This window comes from Limulus polyphemus, unplaced genomic scaffold, assembly GCF_000517525.1.
Source record: "Limulus polyphemus unplaced genomic scaffold, Limulus_polyphemus-2.1.2 Scaffold4278, whole genome shotgun sequence".
Taxonomy (NCBI): domain Eukaryota; kingdom Metazoa; phylum Arthropoda; class Merostomata; order Xiphosura; family Limulidae; genus Limulus; species Limulus polyphemus.
Window position 1 is genome coordinate 43,378 of NW_013669888.1, and position 7,266 is coordinate 50,643.

At 34.2% G+C, this 7,266-nt stretch overlaps 1 protein-coding gene across 1 annotated transcript in view; it reads right to left on the reverse strand.

Moving 5' to 3' along the window:
* Positions 1-5,979: 5,979 nt before the first annotated feature.
* LOC111088714 overlaps positions 5,980-7,266 on the reverse strand; it is a 6,252-nt gene continuing 4,965 nt past the window's right edge. Inside the window, exon 2 of the mRNA XM_022399537.1 lies at positions 5,980-6,161. The gene's annotated coding sequence lies outside the window, so the exon portion shown is untranslated. The remainder of the gene's footprint in view (positions 6,162-7,266) is intronic.

Consider the following 7,266-nt stretch of genomic DNA (forward strand, 5'->3'; position numbering starts at 1 on the left):
TGGTAGAGATCCTGATGAGTAATAAAATACGAATCGGTATACACGCACCCCACGCTTGGCTATTGCTGGTGCACAAAAATATAGCTAATAAAAAGGAAAAAAAAAGGGTTTCGTAGATTAATTTACTCTAATCCTGCCTAAAAGAATTAAGTGCCACGACTATTGTGGGTTTCCTCTTGTTATCACTTCTACAGAGCTCGTGATAAAGACGAAATATATTGCACGATTACTGCATTAAATCCTATAATGATGCAGTTCATTACTTTCTCAGTGCATGATACATCTGGTAATTGACAGTTATGTTCTGTAATATCCGAGGAGGTGGGTTTAAATAATATTAGGTGGCCCCAAAGAGAACTATTTAATTGGTTTAAATAGTCTTCTTAACATTCTGTTTAGTGCCAACCGTATAATATCAACTACACCAATCGCATAGTTCCAACTGTATTGTAGCTTTTGCCCCATCCTGTACATATTAAAATGTGTTGTTGCCACGAATTGTAATTAGCCGTTACTTCCTAAACAAAGAACTTTCAAATTACAGCTAAAATCTCAGATGGTTGAGAAATAATGGTTCTGAACAACTTACCAGGTTGTACATGCCCGAAGTCCAAATACATTAATTATTCCACACTTCTCCTTATAAATTAACTGAAATTACACTTCTATAGAATTGAATATTTTTTTCCAGCCACTCACTGAATCGGTGGAACACTCATTCGTCCCTTTTTATACATTTCAGAAAGTACGCGAAAATTTTCCAAAATGTGCAAGACACGTACCTACATCAACGACATAATTCATGAATATGGAAAAAGCATATTATATTTTAAGTTATTGTATTTATAACATATAATAATAGTAAGTTTTACTGTTAGTATTTTTAAATTTTGATTTTACATTTAATATTTTCTAATTCCAATTATACTTTCAATATTTGTTTCCAACGGAAATTTTAGACGGGAACCGCCCCTGGGCACTATGAGTATAGAAGCGACAATGGATACCAAGTATCAGAAAAACAAAGATAATTAAATACAATACAACAATATAATTGTTTGTAATGTATTATTTTAGGACAATATTGCAACAAAAGGCATCACAAATAAAGATAAAATTCATTCACATGCTTTTTTTTTTTTACGCCTGCTCGTGATTTCTCAGAAAAGGTGAGGCTCAGGCTCAATCACATGAAGGGCGATTTAAACAATCAATAGGCCACGTGCTTTATCGTTGCCAATCAAAGGCTCCAGTATAGCGCTGGGGCAAGATGCTTACATCAAGATTTAACTTAGTGAAAAAGTCCCTAAAAACAATAATTTATTAATCTGTTTTGTGAGTATTCGATAACCCTATACGCACGGATGGGGATCAAAGTGCCATTCAACATGGTTCTATGTATTTGATGTCAGTTGTTAATTATTCATTTTACCCTGCATTACTGATTTAGCAACAGTTCGTGGCAGAGGAGAGTAAATATCATATACAGTGTACAGGGATACTGAAAAAAATACAGATGTGCATTTCGAAGGTTCTACAAATACAATATGAACATTGAACGTTTGACAAAAAGTATTTTTATACTTCACATGAACATCACCTTTCACTCTTGACTTGTCAGAATCTGAGTCAGACAACGTCATCAATTCACAGACATATCTTGAGTACAATGACTTTTAATAACATATCTGATTTTTAGACTGACCCCGTGTACATTAGATTAAAACGATGACATGCACATCGAATTGAGAATTATTTAAATTTTCAATTATTTAGAATAGTAAAAGGGTTTGTAAAACAAACAATTTCTTTGTAAAGACTACATCCGTTTTTTTTTTATTATTTTTTGTGTATAATTTTAAGCCTTGGCTTCAAATCCGCAAACTAGGTGGTTATGGGGCGCTCTACTAGCAATCTGCAGGCTCGAATCCCTGTTCCACCAAACATGCCTGCTCTTTCAGCCGTGGGGGCGTTATAATGTGACGGTCAATCCCACTATTCGTGGGTAAAAGCGTAGCCCAAGAGTTGGCGGTGGGTGGTGATGACTAGCTGCCTTCCCTCTAGTCTTTCACTGTTTAATTAGGGACGGCAAACCGCTCCAAGACAGACTTCTGAGCAGATTATTCGAATATTTCAAGAAAAACTTCCACAAGAATGAAATGTTACGCTATATCATACACGATGGACATGAGCCTAAGTACCTCTCACCTATTAACATGTACTATAGGTTTAGTAATCAGCCACCTATTGCCAGACGTACATAATATATAATTTTGTGGTTTATAAAATAATGTATTAAATAGGGTATTGATATGAATACATTTAGTGTAAACTACCAAATGAATCATTGGTATATATATATATATGGACTTTGAAAGCAAGTGTATCCCAATGGGAATGATAAACAGTGTACATAAATGGACATGACCCTGATAAGGGTATTGAATATCATAATATAAACATTTGTGTATTCAACGCCCTAGTTTATGCGCGTTTAATATTCCAACAGTGCATCCATCACAAGTTTGCACCTGACCCTCCCAGGTCCACCTGGATCTAAAACCCGATGAAAGTGACCGAAATCACTAGTTTGGTCAACAGATGGCATCTCCTAAAAAAATGAGGAGGTTACAAATTAAACAACGGTAAATCACGCGTACGATTGTGAGAGTATTATGACACTTATTATTTATTAATATTTTGATATAAAACCGAAAACATTTACATAAGTTTCATCATCCTAAGACTAATCAACAGTCAAGATACTTTACTATAAATATAAAATACTGAAACGTATCTCTTGAAACGAAACATTGAACATTTCACGTGAATCATGAATTTGTATAATCTATGCTTGTTAAAAAAATGACTCGTTTAAAAAAAAAACAGGCGTAGATATATCTATTTCATATTAAACATTCTATGTAAGACTATTACAGTTTAGAATAACCTTTTTTAAAAAGGTAGTTTTGTAATATTACTTTATAATATTGTTGCGTCAGCGAGGTCACGTGACTAGTATCACGCCACTTGTTTCTAGAAATATCCTGTTCCTTCAAGAATGCCCAAGCATTTACTAGACACGTGACGGGACAACAGTGTAATGAGTAATTGAATGTATGGGGAAAAAATATTGTTGGCCACGTGAGACGTGAATTATAGTGTTATAGAGCGACTGTTGAAATTAAGTGTATCGTAAAGTTGTATTCGGAAAGAATAAACCAGTTTTATTTAAGAAAGGACTTGTGTCGCTAAAGTTTCGTCGGAACGAATTTACGGAAAATTAATTAACAAATGGAGACGTAACAATATCTTATGCAAATTAGAAAATATATAATATTTATATTGATATGATCGGGGTTTTTTCTTGGTCGATTCCCTCATGCTGTTTTATTTTAATATAATAATACACTAGAATATTTATTTTTGCTGATAAAGTTATTTTAGAAAGGGGAAAAAAAGGTGTTGTTCATCATATTACTTCAGATACTGTTCCTAAGCATGCTAACATTGTGTCACTAATGTTTAAGCTTGAGTTCCAAGATCAAACTCACATAAATTACTTAATCACTGAACTATCTAAGTTCATTCATTAAACAAACTAGGGTATGCTAAACATATTACAATCTCTTGGTATAGTCTAGTGAATGGTTTCGAAGCGATATTCCGAAGGTCCAACAGGATTTTTATAAAGTTGATTTCGTTTCCATATTGACCTGTAAGCGTACAGTAGAAATAGGTCTGACCCGTATTCATTTTAATTTGGTAACCTTCATTTCTACATTATTTCAATCTTATCTAAACCGTTAAACACGTGTCGTTGTTTTTCCTCTCTCTTTAATCGGGTCATAACCAGGCGTTGAGTAGAAGAACGCTTTTAGGGTTTACATACTCATTTTTACATAAATTACAGAGCTGACTCCATAGCGAATATTTATTGAGGATTCCTCTTAGTTTGTTCGTAAGGATGTACCGTAAGAGGAACTGGCGTTGGCAAGGGGAACTGGCCCTCCAAATTGTTGTACCCTCAAGCAAACGCTCTCCATTAATCGAATTTTAAATTTGGCCCCATTTTAAGGTCTCGTTGCTCTCCCACCAGTTAAGAATAGCTGAAGCTGGGACTGAACTTAATCACATCTCAATGTTTAGTGTGTTTCTAACCTACTTATGACAGCCATATATATATGGCTTTTAAATTTATCTTGTACGAACTCGACTAACGCCAACTACAGTTTTACAGATGTTCAATTGGTTCATATTTTGTGTTTTTAGCCGCGGCATAGCGGCTCTGAGTTTTCAAGTACAAACTTTTACCTCATAGCTCCGTCATCTCTTGACCGATTTGAGATCTAGTTACAGTTTTGAACACAGGGGTCAAACCCTTTCGATTGATGTATTTGACCGCGCCCGAGGTCTGATAGATTAATTTATTATAATCCTGCCTAAAATAATTTTAATTTGAGGGTAGGCTGGTAGAGATTCTGATGAGTAATAAAATCGAATCGGGTATACGCGCGCCCCACACTTTGTATTGCTGGAGCACAAAAATATAGCTAATACAAAAGAAAAAAAAAGGTCTCATATATTAATTTCCATTAATCCTGCATAAAAGAATTTCAAGTGCCGCAACTATTGAGGATTCCCTCTTGTTTCATTTCAACTGATCGTAAACAGTATGCTACTCTGGTGCACTAATAATCACTTGAAGCTATATTCTTCGCTGAAAGTGTGACATAACTCTGTCTCTGGGTAACTTAATCACCAATTCATTGCATTCTTTTTCTTATTAAACTAATTTTAGTTCTAAGGTTTGATGTTGCCTTTATTATCACAAATGTTGACCACTGGTATCTATTACTACTAACATCAATCCCGTATAATTAATGAACGAATGTACGGTCATAAGATTTACTGAAATAAAATATAGTTAACTTATTCTTTCCATTTGTTTATGATTTCTTATTATCGCGTTCTTTGTGATCATTTCCGCGTGAAACTGTGGGTAAAATAGCTAGCATTTGTAATTTTGAGTTGTTATAACATATTCTTCTAAGTATCACTGATTGAAAATGAACTGCTGCCCTCTATAAGTTGTTTAAATGTTTACGCAGAAGATTTTTTTCCCATACTTTAATTCACTATTCTTTCATATACTTTAAAAATATTTTTACCACATACGTATCTCACACATAGAGTTTATTTTGCAAACAGTAATAAAAATTTAAAAGTGATGGCTTTCGTCACGGCCATTTTTTAAGAAATAAGGCAGGGCCCCGAATTTTACGCGTCAAAAATTAAAATTATGTAGCTAATAGTTTAAAACTACACGCTATAAAACTGTTGATCACGTGAAAAGAACAATATTATTTCACATAAATTTAGAATTATGCAACCTTTATCTAATGTAAAGAAAAAGAGCTTAAAAGAATACCAATTAAAAAGATGTTATACGCAATACAATACAAAACTTTTGTAGTTTAAGATGTACCAACAATAAACACGTTTTTAAGACTAAACTATAAAAAATGTGTTGTACATGAAATTCTATAACCCTTGATTTTTTCGAACTAAGCGTTTAACTCGCATCATAAATGTGTTGAATACATACATATGTACATGTATATATACAGGATTTACATTTTCTTCCAAACATTGTAAAGAAATGAGCTCTATACACATGTTGAAATTAACAACTATACATTTAATCCATATTTTTTACATTTATAAACGAAGAAAGTTGGTTGGTTGTTTTGAATTTCGCGCAAAGCTACACGAGGGCTATCTGAGCTAGCCGTCCCTCATTTAGCAGCGTAAGACTAGAGGGAAGGTAGCTAGTCATCACCACCCACAGCCAACTCTAGGGCTACTCTTTCACCAACGAATAGTGGGATTGACCGTCACATTATAACTTTCCACCTTTTTTATCTTCTTCTTATGATCTCGTTACCTAAATAAATAGAGTAATAAAAAAGACAAATGTCCAACAAAAAACTTTATTGCAAAGCAGATGTCCAACAAAGAACTTTATTGCATAGTTCGGTGAAGGAGGAGTTTACTTTATAAAGACATATTAAACACCAACAGTTTTGTTGTTGTTGCGTAGTATCCCCCTACAGTTCGGGATCTAACGTTTCACGATACAGCTTGATGGAATCGAATGTCTACGAAAAATGTCAAGAAAAAAAAACGTCTTTTAGAAAAAAAAAAACAAATTGACTATTATGATAATATTGCCGATATTTGTATGACAGTGTATTATGTATAATTCAATAAAAAATAACAAAAACAATATTAATATCAATCTGTGGAAAGTATTCTGTTTATCGGGGTAAATACCTTTCCAATGAGTGTTCAACGTCGTATTTTTTGACTAACTCTGATGGGTATATATTTTTAGCCTGCAAGGTGTATTCAAACACCAACTCTAAACTGACAATTGAAATAAAAGTTGAATGAACAAACCTGAAGATACTGATTGAAAAAAATCCAAAGAATTGTTGTGTAAAAACAATAATGGGTTAGTGAAGAGGTCGGTGAAACTTTTCCTCTGACCTGTTTTGTTGTTTTAACAGAACAGGACTCATGGAAGAGGCCTTCATCTCTTCTCAAATGGAAAAGCTGTGAGAAGGTGGGTTAGATCATGAAATGGGAGGGTCTCATGGACAACTATCATTAAATATTACACCAGAAAGAATCCAAGAACCAAAGTAACGGTCCTACCTCCAAAGAAATGTTTTCTCTTTGCTGGCTTGGAATAACTATTTGAAGAATGATTGAAACAAGAACTAAGATAACAGACCTGACCTCAGAAAAAAATATTTTGTTGGATTGGAGTAGCGGTTTGACAGACGATTGCAACAAGCAGCAAGATAACAGACCTATCTTCAAAGAAAGTTCTCCTTTGTTGGAATAGAGTCACTGTTTTTTGCAGATGATTGCAACAAGCAGCAAAGATAACAGACCTATCTTCAAAGAAAGTTCTCCTTTGTTGGAATGGAGTCACTGTTTTGCAGATGATTGCAACAAGCAGCAAAATAACAGGCCTATCTTCAAAGAAAGTTCTCCTTTGTTGGAATGGAGTCACTGTTTTTTGCAGATGATTGCAACAAGCAGGAAGATAACAGGCCTATCTTCAAAGAAAGTTCTCCTTTGTTGGAATGGAGTCACTGTTTTTTGCAGATGATTGCAACAAGCAGCAAAGATAACAGGCCTATCTTCAAAGAAAGTTCTACTTTGTTGGATTGGAGTCACTGTTTTCGGCAGATG